Source organism: Glycine max, chromosome 10 (assembly GCF_000004515.6).
Source record: "Glycine max cultivar Williams 82 chromosome 10, Glycine_max_v4.0, whole genome shotgun sequence".
NCBI classification, from domain to species: domain Eukaryota; kingdom Viridiplantae; phylum Streptophyta; class Magnoliopsida; order Fabales; family Fabaceae; genus Glycine; species Glycine max.
In genome coordinates, this window is record NC_038246.2 from 29,839,133 (window position 1) to 29,866,901 (window position 27,769).

General features: G+C 35.8%; 1 pseudogene; it reads right to left on the reverse strand.

The window, feature by feature from the left end:
- Positions 1-3,170: 3,170 nt before the first annotated feature.
- The window catches only part of LOC100796333 (peroxisomal membrane protein PEX14-like), a 45,056-nt pseudogene continuing 20,457 nt past the window's right edge, over positions 3,171-27,769 (reverse strand).

Genomic DNA, 27,769 nt, shown 5'->3' on the forward strand with positions numbered 1-27,769 from the left:
CTAAGCACCCTAGTTGGGGATTTCTGATGAACAGCTGATATAAATACCTAATATCTAATTGATTATGTTTTCTTCCTTCAATGCTTAATGTTTGTATGCTTTTGGTCTAATCATCCATTTGTGTGTATAGTTAGGTGACTTTAGCATTGGGAAATGTACTGTTGCCTTAGAACTTGATTAAATCAGGATCAAAACTTAATCTTACAAGAGGGATCTGTGGATTAAGTTTTGGTTTTAATTATGTTGTTACAATAATGTTGTTTAGTCTAGGCCTAGTCTTACAAAAGGGATATGCAGATGAAGTTTAGGCTAAACTTTCATAAGCTGCTGGAGCTGAGTCTAGTCTTACAAGAGGGATCTGTAGATGAAACTCAGTTTAAGTTAGTCTAAACCTGAGAGGGCTGTCTCAATTGGGCTTAGTCCAACAAGAGGGATCCAAGGACAAAGCTTAGATTGATTTGGTCTGACGAGGGATCGAGGTTTAGTAATTTAGGCTACAACATAGAACACAAGAGCATTATTGATTAGAGAAATATATTTATATGCATCAACTTGTTTGTGAGAAAGACCCAACGTTTCTACCTACTGCTGTCACTTTTACTTAGCATTTTATATATTTAGCATAAAAGTTTAGTTTAAATTCTGTTTGAAATTATCAATCATACATGTTCTTTCAATAATGCTTCATTTCTAAACTTAATTCAGGCTAATGTTAGTTCCCTGTGTTCGATACTCGGATTCATCCATTTTAATTTTTAAATACTTGACGATCTGGTGCGTTTTTCAGCAAACAGGATTTCCCTTTAATATATTTGAACGAAGAAAAAATGGAACAAAAAGAAACTACAAGGGAAATCCAACACCTGCCAGGCCTTAACTAGGGGTTTAGCCACTTATGGTCACGAGGGTTTTACAATGAGAGGGGTGAAAGAAAGAAAGGGATAAGTTGATAAAAAGAGAAAAAAGAGGAAGAGTTCCTAGGCTTTAGGTAGTAGTGAGAGTGCTTTGAGACTCGGTGTGTCTTTTCTCCTTGGCTTGACTCCATTTTTATAGCTGCTGGAGTGGACTTGGGCTTGACTCCCTTTTAATAGCTGCTACAGTGGACTTGGGCCTGATGCCAAAAAATCTTCCTTATTTATATTTTTGATATCTTTTGGATTTGTTTTGCTTTTAATCCATCCTTTTCATATCTGCAAGCCATAAATAAGAAAAATATCAATTCCTATCATTTAAGCCAAAAATAACTGCTAAATAAATATTTTTAAAGATATTTTCAATATATTTTTACTATAAAAAATAACTCATATTTAGCAATTATCAATGACAGAGCAGGTTGGAGGTGCTAAGGGATAGGGCAAGTTGGACCAAATTGATAGGGTATGCTTCTATGCTACTACTATTTTACTGCTAAGTTTATACTAAGTATGTGTGTTGATAATTTTTTCCTTTCTATTATTTCATACATCATGGTATTTATAATCACAACTACACTAGATAAGGATTGGCACTAATGGCTTCAACAAAAAGAGACAAAACAATAACATAATTGAAAATATCCTAATAACAGAATTGTGTAAATATCCTAAGTTGGTGTAATGGCTTGCCGACAGGATAAGAGCAAGGAATATGTTGTCAGTGAATCAAGCATAGTCTTGGAGGTTAACTAGTATCTTCTGCACCCTTTTGGGCCTACTCCCCCTTTGGGATGTATTGCTATCATTTTCTCAAGTATGTGTTGAGATAGATCTCAGTGTTCCGATGGTTGACAAGTTCTACCTGAACAATAGGTGGTACAATATCGAATATGAGGCCCTACACCTGCTTTGTGCTTTCGATGGCTGTTATGGTCATACGGCTAGAGCTTCTCCAAACAATAGTGAAGATGAGAAAATGGCAAGTGTGGAGAAGGAGGTTGTGATGGCTCCAATAATGATAGTGTTCGGGGTCAAAGTTAGGGTTGATGAAAATATCCCATAAGATCAATCAAAGATCTCGGAGAATCAAATCTTTTCCCATTCAAGCTTATCCTAAAGCTTTAGGAATGCATGAGGGGCATGTTTCACCCTGGGCGGAACTAGGAATGGCTTTACAAGGGCAATCACCCCCCTAGACTCTTTGAATTACCTTGCATTTACATTAAAAAAAATTATCTGCCCCCTCCCCCCACAACTAATATTGATCTTAAGTATTAAAGACCATTGCATCCCATGAAAACATACATACAACTCACTATTGCATCTGTTTTTAAAATTTTGCATGACAAATTTTTATTTTGTGGTTCGTCTTTACTTTACAGAATATTAAATATTACAATTTTTGTGAAAATTTTTTGCTCCCATTGTTTGTTTTTTTGGTTATGTCCCCAGTCTCACCCAAAACTACCTTCATACTATTAAATATTTAACATCGGTTATTTTTTACTTTCAACATCGTTTTTTAACCGATGTTGAAGTCACCGATGTTAACACTATCAATTTTAACATCGGTTTTCAAAAAATCGATGTTAACATATGTTACACGACATCGATTTTCGTAAAAGCTTATGTCGTGTAATAAGAAATATAAAAAAACATAAAAATTACAAAAACATCGGTTTTGGTCAAAACCGATGTTGTAAGGTGCATAACAACATCAGTTCTAAAAAAAACCGATGTTGAACTATGTATTTTGAAGTACTTTTTACATTAGTTCTGAAAAAACCGATGTAAAAAATGTCTTTACGACATCGGTTTTTGACAGAACCAATATTGAATGTGCTGATGACATCGGTTTTGTGCAAAACCGATGTTGAAAGTGTCATTACAACATTGGTTTTTAAAAAAACCGATGTTATAAGCGAACTTTGTACATCGGTTTTAAGCCAACCGATGTTATTTTTTGTAAAAAAAAAATTAATATATTGTCTCTTTTTTATAATGTGAACCAACCAAAACCAATTTATAGAAAATATATTAATTTTAAATTAAAATAATTTAAAATATTATTTTCAGTATAATATCACGTTGCTTACAATTTCATAATATTAATATAGAAACAAATTTAAATTATAGTTATCAAACTATAAAGTATAAATATTGCTCATTTTCAACTTACTCACATATATATCTTATCACAAAATAAGTAAAAACTAGATTTTATAATTATCTTCTACTAGTTTATTGGTTTGGCCCTTACCCATGCATGCTTTCCATGTCCAAGGCGAGTGGTTCATTTCCCCTGAGTGCATTAAAATAAGCCTGCAAGTTCCAAATTGAATAGTTAATAGTTGAAAACTAAAGCATATCTTACTAATTAACTATATAAGCGCACAATTGTTCTCTCACCTTGTCTTAAATCAACATGTCCAAAGCTACATAAATATGGTTTTAAATGGAATGGCAAAGAAAAATCTAGTGTTTACATATGCATAATGAGAAAAGGACAACAATCTATAAAAATGAAAATAAAAGGTTTAATTACTCTATAGATCCTTAAAGTTTTACCAAAATTTTTAATTAAGTCCCCTAAAATTTTATGTATTTTTTAATTAGGTCCATGTTGGACCTAATTAAAAAACAAATATAAGGTTAGGGACCTAATTGAAAAAAATAAAATAATTCAGAGCCTTATTTAAAAATGAAAAAGTTCAAGGACCTAATTAAAAAATCACCAACCTTTGTAGGTTGATATTCTCACTTTTGCAAGCTCTAAACCTTTTTTGGTTTCAATTGGATCCTTGAACTTGTATCCAATTGAAAGAAGAAGAAGAAAAGGTTCCCAAGGACATAATAATAATAATAATAATAATAATAATAATAATAATAATAATAATCTTCAAATTGCACAATATAATTAAAAAAATAGATTAATCAATTATTTACCATGATGCTTGTTCACTAACTAAAGTTAAAATAAAATAAATTTACAGAAATTATTAAACAGTTGTATAATTAAAATAACTTATTTCACCTTTCACTAAAATTGTCAAACACAAAATAACACGCTAATATTCCACTTGGACCATAATTTAAAAAGAGCGTTATTGCTTAAGTGTATTCATTTTTAAATAAGTAGAAAACTTAAAAGTGTTATGAATAAATAAAAAACATGCAAGTTGGATCCTAAATTCCTCCACAATTATTTCATTCATGCAAATAAATATGAAAGTCGAAACTTGACCTCTTCCTTTTGTGTGCATCATTATCCTAGTTTAATTGATACAAGGTACACGTAGAAACTTCTTTTTTTAAAAAAAAAAATCCCAAAGCTTAATTTGATAAAAAAAAATTGACTAAAATTAATTTTAACGCCAAAACCGTAAAAAATGCATCAGTAGCACACTCAAACTCACCATTCCAGAATTTAATTTTTTTCCATAGCAGGTTTATGATTAAGAAACCACTCACTCACTATTGTGAATGTGTTCCAGCCTTAAATAATGACTTAATTTCATCCTCAGCTCACTTCCCTTAAATAACCTTCATCACATCCAATCCTTCATTGCATCTAGTTCAAAATGATAAACATGAAAACCATCCATGGGAAGCACAATAGCAACATCTAACCCAAATTTAGATTCTAGCTTTACAACTCAAACAGTATTGTCAAGATCAATGCAAACAGGCACAAGAAACAAAGAGACCAATATGATAAACAAATGATTCAAACGGAAACTTGAGAATGAAAAATGTTGAAAATCAGAATTTGCATTGCAGCTAAGCGGTCTAAATTAGTTGAATCCAGCATATGCAAAATTCACATATAGCCCATTCAGACAAATAAAAAAAATTGCACTCATCACAAACAAAAAAACAGACTGATGAGGAATTCATACTTGTAGCATGGGTTCAACCATGGTGATGTCAACACTCCCCTGGAACCATTTTTAGTTTCTACTTTCCAACCCTGTAAAATAATTATCAAAAAGAAAGGCTCCTTAGAAGATGGAAACAATAAGCTGAATTTAAAAAATGAAGATACATTTAAAAGAAAAAGATAGACAATTTTTTTTTAAAAAAAAACACCTTGGTTTCTTCACCAAAATTGATGCTTATAACCTACCAATAATATTTCAGAAAGACAAATAAATTACAAAATCTATAACATGCAGATACAATTGATGGAGTGGTCACTTCTAATGAATAGAAGAAAATTACTTGTTAATTTGCATATCATTCTCTAATAGAGATGGTTGTAAGGAGGCAAAGTGTTCTTTGAATTTAGGAATCTCCTAGCAATAATACAAATGGTTGTAGTCATTTATCATCTCAAGAAGTGTAAAATAGTGAAGCCAACAGAAGACTATTCACCCAATTACCTCAAAGCTCTTTCCTTCACCATATGTTTGATGTAATGTTCCTGCATGATGTAATGTTCCTGCATAAGCAACCATAACATATTGAGCAGACACATCTACCTAGGAAGAAAGATTCATGGCAAGTTCATATCTATTAAGGCATAACAATCTCAACATAAGCAATGAGCTTAAACACATTTAGAAGAGAAGAGGAAATGAATGAATCAGAAGGCAACAAACATATTATCAATTAGAATATTGGCTAATATCCATTAGTCAAGTTAGCGCTTTTTCCATCATAATTCAGAAAAACCAAATACCCTATACCTGAGGGTACTCCACCCAAGGGACCCAAACAAATTTACATATACACACAATATCATAGGGAGTTAAATTAGTAATTGCTTATGGTAATTGTTAACAGACTAAACATAACAAAAATAAACTTGATAAATCAGTAATTCCTATAAGATAGGAAAATATAGATCCATACCTCCAAACTCCACCCTCGATTGCTTGAGTCTGTACCGCAGCTAACAACCTTGGGGTTGAGTTTGGTGTACTTGGTGAGCATGGTTGTGGCGGTGGCGAAAGGGATTGAATCTTTCCTAAGACGTTGGTTAAATAATATATACAGTGGATAAAGTGATGCAATCCTACCCCGCAAGGGCATTGGATAGAAGACTCCAAGTAGATTGGGCCAGAGATCCAAGGGAAGGCCCTAGGGTTCTCATGAGCCTTAGGGTAGATTTTGAGCCCATGGGCTAAGTATGAGCCCACTTATCTTTGTAAATATTAGAATAGGTTTTTTCCTTCGTTTAGGCCTTGTATTTTGGCCATTTTAGTAGTATAGGGTTTTAGCCTTGTATTTCGAGGCATTTTGAGTAGTCATTGTAGTATGGACTTTTTTTTGTATTTTCATGTATTTTGTCATGGGGGTGAGCTTAGCTATTATAGGGGGTGTGTAGCTAAGTTCTAGCTTCTCATCTCAAGGAGGTGAGCTTAGCTATTAGAGAGGTGTGTGTAGCTAAGCTCTAAGGAATCTTTTCAAGGAAGCTTCTCAAGGAGGTGAGCTTAGTTATTAGAGGGGTGTGTGTAGCTAAGCTCTAGCTTCTCAAGGAAGTTTTCTCAAAGAAGCTTCTCAAGGAAGTTTTCTCAAGAAAGCTTCTAAAGGAAGCTACCTAGTCTATAAATAGAAACATGTGTAACACTTGTTGTAACTTTGATGAATGAGAGTCTTGTGAGACACAACTCAAAGTTCAACTTCACTCCCTTTTTCTTCCTTCAATTTCGTGCTCCCCCCTCTCTCTTTCTCTCCCTCTTTCTTTTCCTCCATTGAAGCATCCTCTCCAAGCTTCTTATCCAAGGCTCATCTTGGTGGTGAAGCTCCTTCTTCCATGGTTTATTCCCTAATGGATGGCACCTCCTCTCACCTCTTCTCCTTTGTCTTCCGCTGCATCTCCATGATGGAAAACCACCATTAGAGGACCTCATTCAAGCTCAAAGATCCAGCCTCCAAAGAAGCTCCACAAGCAAGCTTCCATCAAGTGGTAATCAGAGCACAAGAGCTTCAAGTAGGTGCTCCTTAAACCTCCATTAATTTTTTTTTCTTTACCTTCTCTTCCATTGTTGTTTCTTCATTTTTCTCCACGTATCTCCTCACATGTCTTGTTCTAAATGTTGTTAACATGATTCTTTATAGTTTCCACCGATTAAACTTGCTATAGAAACTAGATTTGATTTTCTATGGTTTATATTTCTTGTTCTTGTTCTTGAACCATGAATTGTGTTGAGTTTAAGTTCCTTTGAGTTTTGTCTTGTTATTTTTGGTGGCTGAAACCTAAACCATAAAATTCTTACAAAAATATTAAAGTAGAAGAAAACCTCAAAAATCTAGAGTGACTTGTTCACCTATTGTAGTTTTGTCATAGAAGTCATGTCTAGTCATGAAATTTGTCACATAAGATTTCTTATGTTGTGCTGAATTTTATTTTATTGTTTCTTTGTCTAACTCATTTGTTCATGAGTGTATGAAATTCTTTTAGCCTATTATTTGATTTGAGTCAAATCTTTCATGTTAATTAGTTCTTAACATGTTCATGCAAAATTCTTAGAGAGTCTTTGATTGTGAACCTTTTCTTGAACTTTTAGGTTTCCTTATGATTGTGTCTATTGTGAATTTGAGTTTTGGTGATTGAATTGCTGGCTGAAATGTTGATCCTAAGTGAATATTGAACTCCTAAAACTGTGGTAAACAATCCTAGTGAGTTCAACATACATAGGAAGGTTGAAAGTAAGCCCAAGGCAATCAATATACCATGCTTAAAAAACAAAATCGCTGGTGCTGGCAGCTTGGACATACAAACTTGTAAAAATTACTGAGAATTGGTTACTTCGAATTTTGAGCTGAAATTTTTACTTAATTTTCTTGACATCTGGAAAAAATTTAGAAAAAAATAAAAAAGTGATTTCGATAAAAGGAAAAAATACGAAAAATCACACAAGGTGGCAAGAAAATCAGTATCCAGGAAAGAAAATGAAAGGGAAGTGTGCTTGTTGTTTTGGCTCAAAATTTATTCTATAATTGGTGCCTATGTTATACCAATCTTAGTTTCAAAATTTCAATTGAAAATTAGTGTGAAGACAAGTGCCAAAGCTAGAGGTTTTTGAGTCTTTTTTTTTCAGTTTTTTTTTACTCTGCTCTAGAGCCATTCAAAGTTTCTCTTTGAGTCCTAGCTTGCTTCTATGTCCTTTTCATTGCTTTAATTGTTGAATAATCCTTGAAAAATTGTCTTGTTAAAACTCCATTGGTTTAGCTTTCATTTCATTTTTTTTTGTCTTTCGTTATTGCTTGTCTCTTTGTTTCCTTGTTTGTGGGTTGCCATATAGGGAATTGGAAGGAGGATTGGTGCCATCCCTTGAAGAATTTGAGTCAAGAAAAAAGGGCCAACCACCTTAAGAGCTATTGGACTAAGAAGAATTCCAAATTGAGTGAATCACCAAAGAGAGAACAACCACCAAAATTGAGGACCGTTTTGTAATTTTGTAATTTGCAATTTACTTACCTTCATTGCTTTCAAGTTTTGTAACAAAAAGGTCTTTCATTGGAAGTGTGTTGGGAGCCTCCAATAGGTTACCAAACTTCCATTTGTGTGTAATAATTTTAGGCAATTTTTCCTTAGGATAGTGAGTGTTTTGTTGGGAACCTTGAATGTGGTCATCCAAACACTCTTAGGATTCGCCTAGTTTACATTTCTTGCCAAACCGCCTAGATAGCTTTCCTTTTACCAATTAGTTGTTTACCTTATCTTTCACACCTCTTTTAGTGTTTATTTTGGCTAGTTTCAACCATAGTTTCTTTTACCTTTTGTTTTCAAACCTCCAACAAGAAAGAACCACAACTTAGGAACCAACATGAGTCATCATTCATCTATTGTTAATGGCGACGGTACTAGTCATAAAGACCCTTTATCTAGAATCTTAGATGAGTTGAGTTCCCTCAAGTTATGGAAAGAAAAAAAGGAGAGAAAAGAAAAAGGAAAAAAAAGAGTGGAAGAAATAAGTCAAGATGAAAGAAAGAAAATAAGAGAGGAAGAAAGAAGAAAAATAATGAAAGAAATGAAAAGAGAAAAACATGCCTCCTATAGTAGTCATAACTCTTGCAAGAGCCTAAGTGAAGAACTTCGTGACTATTACGAAGGAAGGCATAGGTCACATCTTAGACCTCACTCCCATAGAAGAGAAAAGGAAAGAAAGCCTCAAGAGGCTAACATTAGCCTCTCATACTTCCATGGGAAGGACAATGTAGAGGCTAACTTAGATTGGGAAATAAGGGTAAAGCAACAACTTAAAAAGAAGTCTACTTCAAAATCTTATGGCTCTCACTCTTATCCAAAGAAATACCAAGGTCAAGGCATCTTAGGGGTGACACCTTCTATTCCCAAAGATGATAAGGGGAAGGCAATAGAAAAGCAAGCCCCTAAGGCTAGTATGCAAGAGAAAACTAGCTCTATAAAGTGCTTTAAATGTCTTGGAAGAGGACACATTACTTCTCAATGCGCCACCACAAAAACCATGATTATGAGGGACCAAGACATTTATAGTAGCCAAGATGAGGCTACTACTTCACCTTCCTCTAGTGAAAGTGAAGAAGCAAAAGGGGAAGAATCTAGTGTAGAAATCTAGCCCCAAGAAGATGGACAACCATTAGTGGTAAAAGAGAAGTGTAAGGAGGTAAGTGTCTCCTCCAAGAGGTTAGCTAAGAAGGAAACTCATTTTACAATAAAGACAAACATTGAAGAAACTTTCCCTCTTAGACAACCTCCACATTTTCTCTTTTGTAAAAATACACTTGCTAGCATTGCCACACCTCTTGGGCTTGAGTTTATTCCTCAAGTAAAGAAGTTGTTGGATGAGGGTTTGGTTTGCAAGAGCTTAAATCCTTGTGCTTTGTTGGTGCCCAAAATAGGTATTATTAGGCACCAAGTCCCTAAAATAGGTGGTATGATGAATGTTTTGAGTGGTGCAACCCTCTTTTGTAAAATCACTCGTACACCTAACATCTTCATGGTGTGTGTACATAGGGACCCATTAGGTAGGTTTGTTCTTATTTTTAGTTTCAATACAAACTTAGGTGCTCATATGGGACACCTTAGGTTTGTCATACTTTTTGGTAGGAATAATCAATATGGAAATACATAAAAATGTATGTTTTATTGCGTTACTTTTCTTAATTTTTCAAATAGTGATCAAGGGGTTCCCATGAACCCTAAGAGAATAAAGGTCACTCCTGAGTGGCCCACTCCACCAAGTATAAGAAAAATTTGGGGCTTCCATGACTTAACAAACTTTTACAAAAGGTTTGTCCCATATTTTTCTATACTTGTAGCACCACTCATTGAGTTGGTGAGAAACCATGTTCCTTCATGGGAAGATGCCCAGGAAATGGGTTTTCAGACCTTACCTTACTTCAACATACCAAACACCACTAATACATATGTTTTTGTTCTTTTTACAGGTGTTGAGGGAAGGAGCTCAGAGTATGAAGAACCTCGGGATTTGAGGTCAAATCCTTTCCAAGGTGGAGGGAATGATGCAATCCTACCCCGCAAGGGCATTGGATAGAAGACTCCAAGTAGATTGGGCCAGAGATCCAAGGGAAGGCCCTAGGGTTCTCATGAGCCTTAGGGTAGATTTTGAGCCCATGGGCTAAGTATGAGCCCGCTTATCTTTGTAAATATTAGAATAGATTTTTTCCTTCGTTTAGGCCTTGTATTTTGGCCATTCTAGTAGTATAGGGTTTTAACCTTGTATTTCGAGGCATTTTGAGTAGTCTTTGTAGTATGGACTTTTTTTGTATTTTCATGCATTTTGTCATGGGGGTGAGCTTAGCTATTATAGGGGGTGTGTAGCTAAGTTCTAGCTTCTCATCTCAAGGAGGTGAGCTTAGCTATTAGAGAGGTGTGTGTGGCTAAGCTCTAGCTTCTTTAGGAATCTTTTCAAGGAAGCTTCTCAAGGAGGTGAGCTTAGTTATTAGAGGGGTGTGTGTAGCTAAGCTCTAGCTTCTCAAGGAAGTTTTCTCAAAGAAGCTTCTCAAGGAAGTTTTCTCAAGAAAGCTTCTAAAGGAAGCTACCTAGTCTATAAATAGAAACATGTGTAATACTTGTTGTAACTTTGATGAATGGGAGTCTTGTGAGACACAACTCAAAGTTCAACTTCACTCCCTTTTTCTTCCTTCAATTTCATGCTCCCCCCTCTCTCTTTCTCTCCCTCTTTCTTTTCCTCCATTGAAGCATCCTCTCCAAGCTTCTTATCCAAGGCTCATCTTGGTGGTGAAGCTCCTTCTTCCATGGCTTATTCCCTAATGGATGGCGCCTCCTCTCACCTCTTCTCCTTTGTCTTCCGCTGCATCTCCATGGTGGAAAACCACCATTAGAGGACCTCATTGAAGCTCAAAGATCCAGCCTCCATAGAAGCTCCACAAGCAAGCTTCCATCATAAAGTAAATTAAATATGTTGTAATTAGTACCAACAAACAAAGAACAACATAGTAAACTAAAATTGCAATTCAATATTATTAGTTAAAAATCCCAATCTTAGGCTTCTATTTAACAGTGTTGATTTAGGAAGTTTTAGAAGCATAAATCAAAGAGCACTTTCCACACTTAAAAAATATATTTGACCCAAAAGAAATGGAATTATAATCCATAGATGGAGGCTAGAGTATCTAAAGGTCCATAAGTATCGTCTTTTGATTAGTAGAAAACCCGTCTTTATAGGCTAGACAGAATATAACAAGCACTCAGATGTCGCCTCGTGTCTAAAGAAAGTGGTTGGTGTGTGCATTGAGGGATGGCGGAGGGGGGGGATATGAACAGCAAGACAACAATTTACCTCCATATATGATTTAGGATGAGGAGCAATAGATGGTTCAACAGATACAGGAGGGAATGAATATCTCACTGCAAATAACATTATAATCATCAGCAATAATTCAGAAATTACATTAATTTAATTTATTGATATTAAATGTATAACAACCTGATCGGGACTCATAGTCTGACTTCCCATTCACGATCAGTTGTTGTGTCTATTTCAAAAATTACAGTTGCTAAAAGTCAAAACATATTTTAGACAACTCAAATGGGGATCAGAGGTGTGCCAAAATTTCATTAAAGCTGAAATATTCATTACTACATATATAACCTGACCTTTGAACCTGTTTGAGTGACTAAGTGGTTGTCATACCCTAATTTTGTCCAGGGACCATTGTTTGTCGGCATGTGACCTTCGTTTGACCACCTCAAAATGTTTAACACCCATCGTTGTGGAATCCATAAAGTTCCAAGATGTTTCAGGAAGAAACCGGTCAAAAACACGAAAACGGGATTGTATTTAGCAAAGTGGGGTGTGTGTAAATAAACTGTTACACTCCAATTTCATTCGAGGACCATTGTTGATCGCTTCGGAAGGCTTAATGTAGAAGCAAGCTTCATGATGATGAATCAAGATTGATTCAAGGAGTTTTGAAGATAACAAAGATGATGACAAAAAGCCCAAGAGAATGAGTTCAAGATTGAGTCAAGAACACTTCAAGAATCAAGAGAAATTTAATTTCAAGATTCAAGAATTAAGAAAAGGCTCAATCAAGATAAGTACAAATTTTTTTTTCAAAACATTAAGTAGCACATGAAGTTTTCACAAAAGCTTTTACCAAAGAGTTTTTACTCTCTGGTAATCAATTACCAGTTTACTGTAATCGATTACCAGTGGCAAGTTTTGTTTTCAAAAAGCTTTCAACTGAATTTGCAATGTTCCAATCAATTTCAAAATGGTGTAATCGATTACAATATATTGGTAATCGATTACCAGTGTGTTTGAACATTGAAATTCAAATTCAAATGTGGAGAGTCACATCTTTTCACAAAAATGTTGTGTAATCGATTACAATGATTTGGTAATCGATTACTAGTGATAAGTTTTGAATAAAAATCAAAAGATGTAACTCTTCCAATGGTTTTCAAGTTTTTCTAAAAGTTATAACTCTTCTAATGGTTTTCTTGACTAGACATGAAGAGTCTATAAAAGTAAGATCTTAACTTGCATTTTACATACATTGAATACATTGATTTCAATCCTTTACAACCCTTGAGTCTCTTTGAACATCTTGAATTTCTTATTCTTCTTCCTTTGTCAAAAGCTTTCTAAAGTTTTTTGGTTTTCCAAACCTTGAAATCAAAACTTGTGCTATTCATCTTTTTCATTCCCTTCTCCCTTTGCCAAAAAGAATTCGCCAAGGACTAACCACCTGAATTCTTTTTGTGTCTCTCTTCTCCCTTTTCCAAAAGAACAAAGGACTAACCGCCTGAATTCTTTTGTGTCTCCCTTCTCCCTTGTCAAAGAATTCAAAACGACACAGTCTGAGAATTCTTTTGATTCTTCCCTTTCCCATAAACAAAAGATTTCAAAGGACTAACCGCTTGAGAATTCTTTTGTTTCCCCTTTCACAAAGTTTCGAAGGACTAACCGCCTGAGAACTTTGTCTTAACACATTGGAGGGTACATCCTTAGTGGTACAAGTAGGGGGTACATCTACTTGGGTTGTTGTGACTGAGAACAAGAGAGGGTACATCTCTTGTGGGTCAGTTCTAGTGGAGGGTACATCCACTAGGTTGTTCAAAGAGAACAAGGGAGGGTACATCCCTTGTGGATCTTTGCTTGTAAAAGGATTTTTACAAGGTTGAAAAGAAATCTCAAGGACCGCAGGTCGCTTGGGGACTGGATGTAGGCACGGGTTGGTGCCGAACCAGTATAAAACTCTTGTGTTTGTCTTCTTTTTCCCTACACTCTTTATTTTCTGCTGTGCACTTTAATAATCGCTTTTACTTTTGGTTAAGTTTATATTTCTATTCTTTATTTTCTTAACAATATAGTAAAAGCCTAAGAAGGGTAAATTTTAATTAGTAAAGGTTCATTAATAATTAATTCAACCCTGCCTTCTTAATTATTCTGAGGCCACTTGATCCAACAAGTGGTATCAGAGCAGGTATCTTGTAGAAAGTTTAACCACTTCAAGATTCATGGCCTCTTTAGATTCTTTGTCTTTCAAAAGTATTTTCAGGAATAGGTTATTCCAAGATCATGATGAAGACCAAGTCAACTTGTGTCTCATGACAAAATCTCATGAGAACAACAAAGAAGAATTTGTAAGGAAGAAGTGGTACATTGACAGTGGATGTTCCAAGCATATGACAGGAGATGTATCCAAATTTACAACCATTTCTCCTAAGAAAAGTGGACACGTTACATATGGCGACAATAACAAAGGCAAAATTATTGGAGTCGGTAAAATAGGTACGAGTTCCTCTACTCCCATTGAAAATGTGTTACTCGTAAAAGGTTTAAAACATAGTTTACTGAGTGTTATTCAACTGTGTGATAAAGGATATAAAGTATCTTTTGATTCTGAAAAATGTGTTATCAAGCATGAGCATGACAAAGATATTGAACATATAGGTTTCAGAGAAAATAATGTTTACATGATTGATTTAAAACAAAAATCTGAAAATGATAGATGCTTTCTAAGTAAAGATTGTGATCCATGGTTATGGCATAAGAGAATTGCTCATATTAACATGGATCATCTAAATAGATTAATTTCAAAAGATCTAGTTATTGGTTTACCAAAATTAAAATTTGAAAAATATAAGTTATGTGATGCATGCCAAAAAGGTAAACAAACAAAAGTATCTTTTAAATCTAAAAATATTGTTTCTACCACTTAACCATTACAATTATTGCACATGGATTTGTTTCGACCATCTAGGGTTATGAGTTTTTGTGGAAGTTATTATGCATTAGTAATTTTTGATGATTATTCTAGGTATACTTGGACTTTATTTCTTACTCATAAAAATGATGCATTTCATGCATTTAGAAGACTTGCCAAAGTCATCCAAAACAAGAAAAATCTTAAAATTATCTCCATCAGAAGTGATCATGGAGGTGAATTTGAAAACAATGATTTTGAAATATTTTGTGATGAACATGGCATAGAACACAACTTTTCTGCACCTAGGACACCCCAACAAAATGAAGTAGTAGAAAGGAAAAATAGAGCCCTAGAAGAAATTACTAGAACTCTTTTAAATGACACACCACTTCCAAAATATTTTTGGGCAGAAGCAGTCAACACCGCATGTTATATTATGAACAGAGCCTTAATAAGACCCTTTCTTAAGAAAGCCCCATATGAACTTTTTAACAATAGAAAACCAAACATTGCTCATTTACATGTTTTTGGATGTAAATGTTTTGTTCTAAACAATGGTAAAGAAAGCCTAGGAAAGTTTGATGCTAAGGCAGATGAGGGTATCTTCCTTGGGTATTCCTTACATAGCAAAGCATTTAGAATATACAACAAAAGAACCATGACAATTGAGGAATCAATACATGTTACTTTTGATGAAACTAATATTACCTCCCCGAGAAACGAGTTTCTTGATGATATTGCAGATTCTTTGGAAGATACACAAAATGAAGAAAGAAATCTAAAAAGAAAGAGAGATGATGAAAACAAGGATAATCAAGTTGACACAGCACAAGAAAATGATAATCTTCCCAAAGAATGGAAAACTTCAAGAAATCATCCTCTTGACAACATCATTGGTGATATCTCAAAAGGGGTAACAACTAGACACTCTCTCAAAGATTTATGCAATAATATGGCTTTTGTTTCATTAATAGAACCTAAAAACTTTAAGGAAGCCATTATAGATGACCATTGGATAGTAGCTATGCAAGAAGAATTAAATCAATTTGAAAGAAATGATGTATGGGAATTAGTAGAGAAACCTTCAGATTATCCAATCATAGAAACTAAGTGGGTATTTAGAAATAAATTGGATGAAAATGGTATAGTAATTAGAAATAAAGCTAGACTTGTAGCAAAAGCATATAACCAAGAAGAAGGTATAGACTATGAAGAAACTTTTGCACCTGTAGCTAGATTAGAAGCCATTAGGATGCTATTAGCATATGCATCTATTATGAATTTTAAACTATATCAAATGGATGTCAAGAGGAGGTATATGTAGAACAACCTCATGGGTTTGAAGACTCACAAAAATTAGACCATGTCTATAGATTAAAGAAGGCACTTTATGGCTTAAAACAAGCACCTAGGGCTTGGTATGAAAGTTTAAGTAAATTCCTATTAGAAAAGAATTTCACTCGAGGAAAGGTAGATACCACCTTATTCATAAAAAAGAAGGATAATGATATTTTATTGGTACAAATTTATGTTGATGATATAATTTTTGGATCTACTAATGAATCTTTGTGCAAGGAGCTTTCTATTGATATGCAAAGTGAGTTTGAGATGTCCATGATGGGTGAGTTAAATTACTTTCTTGGACTATAAATCAAACAAACAAATGATGGGATCTTTGTCAACCAAGCAAAGTATTGCAAGGAACTCATTAAGAGATTTGGAATGGAAAACTCAAAACACTTGGCTACTCCTATGAACACCAGTTGTTATCTTGACAAAGATGAATCTGGTCAACCAGTTGATGCAAAGCAATACAGAGGTATGATTGGATCTCTACTTTACTTGTCTGCAAGTAGGCCAGATATTATGTTTAGTGTATGCATGTGTGCAAGATTTCAATCAAATCCAAAGTTTTCACATTTAATGGCAGTAAAAAGAATCATAAGATATCTATTAGGAACAATTAACTTAGGATTATGGTACCCTAAGAATTCTTTATGCAATTTAGTAGGATACTCAGATTCGGATTTTGCTGGATCAAAAACAGATAGGAAAAGTACTAGTGGCACATGTCAATTCATAGGGTCTACTCTTGTTTCTTGGAATAGCAAGAAGCAAAATAGTGTAGCATTATCCACAGCAGAAGCATAATATATTTATGCTGGTAGTTGTTGTGCACAGATTCTATGGATGAAACAACAACTATCTGATTACGGAATAGTATTAGATCACATTCTCATAAAATGTGGTAACACAAGTGCCATAAATGTATCTAAAAATCCAGTCCTTCACTCTAGAACCAAGCATATAGAAATTAGGCATCATTTTATTAGAGATCATGTTCTAAAAGGTGATGTTGTTTTAGAATTTGTAGATACTAAAAATCAACTTGCCGACATCTTCACAAAACCACTAAATAAAGATTCTTTCTACAACATTAGAAGAGAATTAGGAATGCTAGATGCTAGTGACCTATCAAAATGATCTATATTATTATGACATTTGAACAATTTAGTATTTCTTTTATTTGCATGGTATGTTTGAACAATTATGAATTATGTTATATAACTATGTAGTTTTTATATATTTGATCTATTCATGTTCCTTGCTTGATGATTGGTTTTTTATTCCTCAATGAATGACTTGTGAATGATTAGTAGTGTATGTATGATTTCTACTTGTTACGCACTTTGGCTTTTTGTTGATGCCAAAGGGGGAGAGAAATAGGGATTAAATCAAGAACTCACATAAGTAATTAACTTAATTTCAAGTGAAGCATAAACTCATAAACAAATGGGGAGAATGGAAAATTAAGTGAGTGATCGACTAGGAAAAAGTGTGTGTATGTGTTTCTTCATTTCAGAGTTGTCATCATCAAAAAGGGGGAGATTGTAGAAGCAAGCTTCATGATGATGAATCAAGATTGATTCAAGGAGTTTTGATGATAACAAAGATGATGACAAAAAGCCCAAGAGAATGAGTTCAAGATTGAGTCAAGAACACTTCAAGAATCAAGAGAAATTTAATTTCAAGATTCAAGATTCAAGTTTCAAGAATCAAGAATCAAGAATAATCAATATCAAGATTCAAGACTCAAGATTAAAGAATCAAGATAAGTACAAATTTTTTTTTCAAAACATTGAGTAGCACATGAAGTTTTCACAAAAGCTTTTACCAAAGAGTTTTTACTCTCTGGTAATCAATTACCAGTTTACTATAATCGATTACCAGTGGCAAGTTTTGTTTTCAAAAAGCTTTCAACTGAATTTACAACGTTCCAATCAATTTCAAAATGGTATAATCGATTACAATATATTGGTAATCGATTACCAGAGTGTTTGAATGTTGAAATTCAAATTCAAATGTGAAGAGTCACATCCTTTCACAAAAATGCTTTGTGTAATCGATTACAATGATTTGGTAATCTATTACCAGTGATAAGTTTTGAATAAAAATCAAAAGATGTAACTCTTCCAATGGTTTTCAAGTTTTTCTAAAAGTTATAACTCTTCTAATGGTTTTCTTGACCAGACATGAAGAGTCTATAAAAGTAAGATCTTAACTTGCGTTTTACACACATTGAATACATTGATTTCAATCCTTTACAACCCTTGAGTCTCTTTGAACATCTTCTTGAATTTCTTCTTCTTCTTCCTTTGTCAAAAGCTTTCCAAAGTTTTCTGGTTTTCCAAACCTTGAAAACAAAACTTGTGCTACTCATCTTTTTCATTCCTTTCTCCCTTTACCAAAAAGAATTTGTCAAGGACTAACCGCCTGAATTCTTTTTTGTGTCTCTCTTCTCCCTTTTCCAAAAGAACAAAGGACTAACCGCCTGAATTCTTTTGTGTCTCCCTTCTGCCCTGTCAAAGAATTCAAAACGACACAGTCTGAGAATTCCTTTTATTCTTCCCTTTCCCATAAACAAAAGATTTCAAAGGACTAACTGCCTGAGAATTCTTTTGTTTTCCCCTTTCACAAAGTTTCGAAGGACTAACCGCCTAAGAACTTTGTCTTAACACATTGGAGGGTACATTCTTTGTGGTACAAGTAGAGGGTACATCTACTTGGGTTGTTGTGACTGAGAACAAGAGAGGGTACATCTCTTGTGGATCAGTTCTAGTGGAGGGTACATCCCTTGTGGATCTTTGCTTGTAAAAGGATTTTTACAAGGTTGAAAAGAAAACTCAAGGATCGCAAATCGCTTGGGGACTGGATGTAGGCACGAGTTGTTGCCAAACCAGTATAAAACTCTTGTGTTTGTCTTCTTCTTCCCTACACTCCTTTTTTTTCCGCTGTGCACTTTAATAATCGCTTTTACTTTTGGTTAAGTTTATATTTCTGTTCTTTATTTTCTTAACAATATAGTAAAAGCCTAAGAAGGGTAAATTTTAATTAGTAAATGTTCATTAATAATTAATTCAACCCCCCCTTCTTAATTATTCCGAGGCCACTTCATCCAACACTTAACACTCATCGCGGTGGAATCCGTAAAGTTTCATGAGATTTCAGGAAAAAAAAACAGCCAAAAACACAAAAATTAGGGGTTAACTTATCAAGATAGGGGTGTAAATAGCAATTTGAATCTAGGCCCTTCCCGAATATTTTGGAAGTTGAGTTGCTTAACGAGGAAGCAAATGGGCAGCAAGCTCCTCGATGTTGTTGAAAAATGGTTTCCGGGGCTTCCGTGGCTTCCGTAATGCTTCCGTAAAATTTTTCAAAAACCTTGGGTAAGAATATTTCACTTAAAATTGGTGAAAGGGAAGAGAAAAAAAGATGAAAATCAAATCCGAAACACTGCCTTGACTTTTTAGTAAACTACAAAACGGGGGTGAACTTAGTAATTGGGGTGCGCTTAGAAATCTTCCTCAAGAAGCCTCTGGGCGGCAAGTACCTCCCTTTTTCCCTATAAATAAGGGAGGGGGGCTATTTCAAAAGGTTCATGACCCCTAGGCTATGCATTTCGGCTATTTTGGGTAAAAAAATACGTTTTCGTGAAGAAAAATCGAGTCGAAGTGCTTCCGTAACGCTTCCGAGAGCAAATCTGTGAAGATTTTCCTCCGTTCTTCACCATTCTTCGTCCGTTCCTCGTTCTTCAACCGGTAAGTGTTCTCATCTCGTTCATTTTCAATTTTCTTTTCTTCCATTTTTAACGTGCTTTAACCGTTTATTTAAGCAGTTATCTCGCCTAATAAATGATAAAATGAATTTCAACTGATCATTTCTGTTGTAATGTCGTTTAATCATTGTTAAAACAAAATATAACCGATCGTTCATGCTGAAACCTCGGTTAAACCAAAAAAAGAAAAATAATAATAAAATAATCAAAATATCTTGAAAAAATAATAATAAAATAATCAAAAATATCTTTGAATAAAATAATCAATCGAACATTTTTTCTTTGAAAGTTTCCTTGAATGAATTGACTAATAACCAAAGTGAAACCAAGGCTAAAATCAACTCACAAATCAAGCTTTGTCCGCAAAAATCACTAAAAACCGTTTTAAGGTCCAATGCCTTAAACGATCCTCTTTGCTTTTATCGGTTAACATGGACTGTTCAAAAGCATAAAATCAACATGTAACTTTACCACTTTTGCAAGAACTACATAGGTATGATTTCCTCATCGCAATTGAGGATATGTAGGAGCGAGGGAAACACCCTTGTCGACCACACCAAAATTAAAAAGCATAAAAACACAAAAAGACATAAAAAAAGGAAAATATAACATTTTGAAGTCATATTTGCACACTTGATTAAAGGCTGTTGTCCCTTGTGATGGACGCGTGGGATGCTAATACCTTCCCCGTGCATAAAAAAAACTCCCGAACCTTTCACGATTAAAGTTCCTAGACCACACCTTTCCGGTTTTTCCGACTTTTTCCTCAAATAAACATTGGTGGTGACTCCGTGCATTTTCCTTTCTTGGAAGACACACCCGTGAGCCCCGCGTCACCCTTCCGCCGAATGGTAGGTTGCGACAGTTGGCGACTCCACTGGGGACTGTTTTTAGAGAGTTAGGCCTTCTAATCTCATGCAATATCATGACTTCCTCTTTTGTCGGTTTCCTTTTATTTCTCTTACGTTCTTGTATATAACTCTTTGATGCTTTTAGTGTGTTTTTTGAAATGTATGCATGAGATAGATATTTATTCATTTGATGCACACAAACACCAATACTATTTGTACATACGGTGAGTTGAAAAGGGGCCCTATACCCGGGTCCATGGGAACATAAGGAGTGGAGGTGAATCTATGGTCATGCTGGGTCTCCGACTTGCTTGATAACAGTGAATCCTCATCTAGAGTTTTTCTCTTTGATAGCATGTTGTTGCTGGTAGTACCTACTGTCGCAATATGTTTTTTCGAAGGGGATGATACCTCTAGAAACCGTCAAGAGAGATATGACCACCTTGGGAATTATCACTAAAATCCTTTTAGTTCCTCCCGTTTAGGTCCCTAAAATAGGGGCACGAAGTGAACACGTTGCGTGCCTTTTAAACATTGCCATGCATATAACCTAAATATCATGTACGCCTTTGCTGTATGATTATTTGAGGATATTGCCATGTTGTGTACATCCTCCTATTGAACTTTTGCGCATCTGCATCATGTCGTCACACATGTGTTGTATGTTGGTCTCGTCTTTTGTCACGGGAAGCCGGAAGGTCCATATCACCTTCTTAACTGTGTTGGATCAAGTGGCCTCAAAATAATTAAGAAGGGGGGTTGAATTAATTATTCTTAAACCTTTACTAATTAAAAAATTTACTCTTCTAAGGCTTTTACTATGTTGTTTAGTAAATAAAGAGTAGAAAAGAAACTTAACCAAAAGTAAAAGCGGGAATTAAAATGCACAACGGAAATTAAAAGAGTAGGGAAGAAGGAGACAAACACACAAGAGTTTTTATACTGGTTCGACAACAACCCGTGCCTACATCCAGTCCTCAAGCGACCTGCGGTCCTTGAGATTTCTTTTGCAACCTTGTAAAAATCCTTTTACAAGCAAAGATCCACAAGGGATGTACCTTCCCTTGTTCTCTTTGAACAACCTAGTGGATGTACCCTCCATTAGAACTGATCTACAAGAGATGTACCCTCTCTTGTTCTCAGTCAAACCCAAGTAGATGTACCCTCTACTTGTACCACAAAGGATGTATCCTCCAATGTGTTAAGACAAAGTTCTCAGGTGGTTAAACCTTTGAAACTTTGTGAATGGGGATACAAAAGAATTCTCAGGTGGTTAGTCCTTTGAAATATTTTTTATATTGGAAAGGGAAGAATCAAAAGAATTCTCAGACTGTGTCATTTTGAATTCTCTAGAATTCAGGCGATTAGTCCTTTGTTCTTTTGGAAAAGGGAGAAGAGAGACACAAAAAGAATTCAGGTGGTTAGTCCTTGGCGAATTCTTTTTGGCAAAGGGAGAAGAGAATGAAAAGGATGAATAGCACATGTTTTCAAGGTTTGGAAAACCAGAAAACTTTGGAAAGCTTTTTGGCAAAAGGAAGAAGAAGAAGAAGAAGTTCAAAGAGACTCAAAAATCAATGTGGAAAAACTTCTTTTATATAGAATGAATTGGAAAAGATGGATGTATAGATTAATTGATTGGATTGATGTGTAAATGCAAAACAAAGCCTTGCTTTTATAGACTCTTCATGTCTGGTCAAGAGAACCATTTAGAAGAGTTATGACTTTTAGAAAAACTTAAAACCGATTTGAAAAAGTCAAAAACCATTTGAAGAGTTACATCTTTTGATTTATTCAGAAACAATCACTGGTAATCGATTACCAAATCAGTGTAATCGATTACACAAAGTTTTTTTGTGAAAGAATGTGACTCTTCACATTTGAATTTGAATTTCAATGTTCAAGCACACTGGTAATCGATTACCAAAACATTGTAATCGATTACAGCTTTTTGAAATCAATTGGAACGTTGTAAATTCAGTTGAAAGCTTTTTGAAAACCATTTTGCTTACTGGTAATCGATTACAACAATCTGGTAATTGATTACCAGAGAGTAAAAACTCTTTGGTAAACATGTTTTGAGAAAAATCCATGTGCTACTCAGTTTTTGAAAAAACTTTTTCATACTTATCTTGATCAAGTCTTTTCTTGATTCTTGAATCTTGAGTCTTGAATGCTTAAACCTTGAATCTTGATTATTGATTCTTGAAATCAAATTTCCTCTTGAACCTTGAAGTGTTCTTGATTCAATCTTGAACATCTTAAACATCTTGAACATCTTGAACTTATTCTTTGATTCTTGAGATCATCATCTTTGTTATCATGAAGTGTTCTTGACCTTTGAGCTTTTTGTCATCACCTTTGTTATCATCAAAACTTCTTTGAATCAATCTTGATTCACCATGAAGCTTTGCTTCTACAAACTGCACACATGGGGTACTGCGCCCCCGAATGCGCAAGTAAGAAGAGATAATTTTCCGGGCTCTTGTGTCTGTAAATGCATTCATATCATGCATCGCAAAAGCATATCTTCATGGCATCATAATGAACATATCATTCCTGCATTTGTCCGTTATCATATTCCAACATCACATTTTGCATGATTCATTGCATCATCATGCATATGCGTTCAACATACTTTTTGTTCTACAAACTGCATACCTTTTGTTTTCATGTTTGCTCATGCATGATCCTTGCGTTTTCCTCTGCAAAACAAAAACAAAAAAAGGAAGCGTGAAAATTCACTCTACATTCTTAGTTGCATATGTTAGGTACCATGAGCCAACCATGTTGGGATCATAAACCCATTTCTAAAAAAAACAACAAAACAAAATGATTGAGCATGGTACCTAATGTGTGGTTAACTAGGAAATGAAGTTTCTTCGGGCATCTCAATCTCATAATTACATTTTCCATGCATAGCATACGTATTCCCGAGTCTTTCATCTCTATGAAATATTGTCGAGTATTCGTGATCAAAATTGCCATTCCTTGGGTTATGGGATTGAACCAAGCTCATGCTTTTACGAAAAGGTTCATTAAGTCAAGTTGAAGCATGGAAGTAACCATCTTGCAAAAATTGGGGCAAAAGATGGATTGAGTTACATCACTACTTCGTCTACTGCCAAACACATTTAAGATTGTTGATGTCCTTGTTACTTCTAGTTTCACCTTGACAAAGATGTCATGGACCATGTTGAAAATCTAAATTGATTCAACCCCATGTCCTGCGTAAAAATTTGCAATACTTCAACTGTGCATCATTCGCATACATCCATGCTTTTCATTGGTTGCATTGCTCATTGCATTCTTTCCTTGAAAAAAAAACAAACTTAATCATTGTTATCAAAAGGAAAGAACACGCTTTATGGTGCCCTTACCGAACCCGTGCTAGAGCTAGAGTAATGGGTTAAGTAGAGGAGGTGCAAAAGCAGATGAAGGCCGACATGGAGGCCATGAAAGAGAAAATGGCCATAATGATGGAGGCCATGATGAGCATGAAGAAGATAATGGAAGCTAATGCGGTTGCAATTGCCGCTACTAGTGTTGTTGCTAAGGTGAACCCGATGCCCCCATCTTGCCTCAACCAAATGAATCATCCAACCTCGGATATAGTAGGCAAAGATTTGGGAAGTACGGGCGGCCCCCATTATGTGTAAATTCAAAACAAGCACGCCTTCCTGCCATATGGCTTGCCTCCCAACTATACACCACCCAATGTGGCGTACACTCCCAGTGAGAATGTCAATAACTCCACTGCCATACTCATTGAGAGCCGGCAACCCCAAACTGATCGTGCACATGTCTCTCAAACCATGGGGGAGACACATGAAATTCCCCACCACAATCTAGCCGACTTCGAGCCTTGCCTCGGATATGCCACTGAAGGGCAAGTAGTTGGTGGTATACCCCTGCAAAACACTTTGGAGGGCCCTCAATTTCGCCCCCAACCACAACCCTTGCATTCCACAGCGGGTAAAATCCCTCTTGTTATGGAAGAAATGGGAAAAGTTGGATCATCTAGAGGAAAGGCTAGGGCCATTGAAGGAGGTAGAGATTATGCCTTTACTGACATAGAAGAGTTGTTCCTAGTACCCAAACGTGGTCATTCCCAAGTTCAAGGTGCAGGACTTTGACAAGTACAAGGGGACTACTTGCCCCAAGAACCATCTAAAGATGTATTGTCGGAAGATGGGGGGGCATACGCAAAAGATGAGAAACCGCTGATACATTTCTCCCAAGAAAGTCTTACTGGGGTAGCTGTTACCTGGTACACTAACTTGGAACCTTCCCGAGTCCATTCTTGGAAGGACCAAATGGTTGCCTTCGTTAGGCAATATCAGTACAATTCTGATATGGCTCCAGATAGGATGCAACTACAGAACATGTGCAAAAAAGGGCACGAATCTTTCAAAGAATGTGCCCAAAGGTGAAGAGACCTGGCAGCTCCAGTGGCACCTCCAATGACATAGAAAGAGATGATCACAATAATAGTAGACACATTATCATTGTCTTACTATGAAAAAATGGTGGGGTACGCACCTTCAAGCTTTATGGATTTGGTCTTCGTCGGTGAAAGGATCAAAGTGGGTCTGGAAAGAGGCAAATCTAATCATCCTGCTTTGATGAATGTGAAAACTGGGGCAAATGAAGAGGGTGATAATGAAGGAGAAACCCATGTTGCGACTACCGTTCCTACATGGAAAATCCCCCACCAGCTCAACATCATTACTCAGCCAATATCAGCTCTTCTCATTACCCACCACCCAGTCATCCACAAAGGCCATCCCCAAATCATCCACAAAGTTTGTTGGTCGCACATCCAATGCCAAGCGCAAACCAAAACACCAACCAAGAAATGAATTTTGCAGCGAAAAAGCCTGTAGAATTCACCCCAATTCCGGTGTCCTATGCTAACTTGCTCCCATATCTACTTGATAATGCAATGGTAGCGGTAACCCCTGCTAGGGTTCCTCAACCTCCATTTTCTGAGGATAAAACTCGAATGCAACATGTGCATATCATGGAAGAGTTCTGGGACATTCCATTGAGCACTATATGACCTTGAAGCATAAGGTGCAAAGTCTAATTAAGGCAGGTTGGCTGAAATTTGAAAAGAATCGCTTATGAATCCTAACATTGACAAGCGATACCACATATGGGGCAATTTTGAAAGCTGTTGCTAGATGTCTCTAATGACTCATCAGGATTTTTAAGTTTATGCCATTATTGTAAACCACAATTACAATGCTAAATAAAATGGATAAATTTGACATCTTTGTCCCTCATCCTCTCGTAATTACATATTTGCTTTCACTAGAATGTGGGTGCAAGCCATTGGTTTGTTTGCTCAAGCGACCTGCACTCCTGAGTTTGGACTTTCCAAGACCGTTCAATCAGAAATTACTTATGCTACACATTTGGTGAGGATGCCATAAACAACGAATAAAGCAGAAAAGTTCAAAAAAGAAAAAGAAAAAAAAAGCATTTGATTGATTGTGTTTTCAAGTAAAAATATAGACATTCATGTGACCTCATTTTATCATTCCTGAAAGTTTGTCTTTTTGAGAGAGAAGTGAGTTATCAAGAATATAAGTCATTTGACTTAATTTGTCAATTGAAAAATCCTTCAACTGTTTCTCGTCCTTGAAAATTCTTTTTGAGAATCAGCCGTTTCTTTCATTCTTCCTTGCTACAAGGTTATGAAAACAAGACAACGATTGATACCTCAAAGCCCTACACTGGGGCAATAAGAGGCACCATGCGTAAACCTCAAGTGAACCTAGGGGCAGATCAGAAATTCTCACCCAATAGGTTCTTTGCTACAAGGTCATGATGAAAGACGATGATTGATACCTCAAAGCCCTACACTAGGGTAATGAGGGGCACCGTGCATGAGCCTCAAGCGAACCTAGGGGCAGATCAAAAGCTCTCACCCATCGATGTTTTTAAATAAAAAAGGGGGAGTGAAAAACCCTAGGATTTCAGTGGATTGATTAAACGGCTCCATCACCCTCACTCCAAAATTATCAAGTGAGTAAATCAAACAGGACATATACTCTGAGGGAGTTCCCGGAGAGATTTGCGAAAGATAGGATAAGGTTGCATGAATTATCACCTCTTTCAAAAGGATAGTCAATCTGTGTTTTTTCAAAAATCAAATCAAAAACACAAAATAAGGAAAAAATGTCATGAACATTGTACAACTTTCCATGATATTGCATTGTTGCATATGAAGTCAGCATTTACCGCATTTCTAGACAAAGGTTGCATGCATCTGCATCCCTAAAAATCATGTTAACTGCATAGATTTCTTACCTCCAATGTCCAATCTTTTGAATTTGGGATGACCGGTCCTCTCAATGAGTCAATCTATTACTTTCTCATAAGGGTGGACCATTGGGTACTAGTACCCTTGCCATGAGAGGGCTGCATGCCCTCGCCTTAAGAGGGTTACACGACCTCGCCTTCAGAGGACTACACGTCCTCGCCTTCAGAGGGCTACACGTCCTCACCTTCAGAGGGCTACAAGTCGTGATGCAATCCTACCCCGCAAGGGCATTGGCTAGAAGACTCCAATTAGATTGGGCTAGAGATCCAAGGAAAGGCCCTAGGGTTCTCATGAGCCTTAGGGTAGATTTCGAGCCCATGGGCTAAGTATGAGCCCGCTTATCTTTGTAAATATTAGAATAGGTTATTCCTTCGTCTAGGCCTTGTATTTTGGCCATTCTAGTAGTATAGGGTTTTAGCCTTGTATTTCAGGGCATTTTGAGTTGTCTTTGTAATAAGGACTTTTTTTTGTTATTTTCATGTTTTTTGTCATGGGGGTGAGCTTAGCTATTATAGGGGGTGTGTAGCTAAGCTCTAGCTTCTCATCTCAAGGAGGTGAGCTTAGCTATTATAGAGGTATGTGTAGCTAAGCTCTAGCTTCTTAAGGAATCTTCTTAAGGAAGCTTCTCAAGGAAGTGAGCTTAGTTATGAGAGGGGTGTGTGTAGCTAAGCTCTAGCTTCTCAAGGAAGTTTTCTCAAAGAAGCTTCTCAAGGAAGTTTTCTCAAGAAAGCTTCTCAAGGAAGCTACCTAGTCTATAAATAGAAGCATGTGTAACACTTGTTGTAACTTTGATGAATGAGAGTCTTGTGAGACACAACTCAAAGTTCAACTTCTCTCCTTTTTTTTTCTTCCTTCAATTTCGTGCTCCCCCCTCTCTCTTTCTCTCCCTCTTTCTTTTCCTCCATTGAAGCATCCTTCCAAGCTTCTT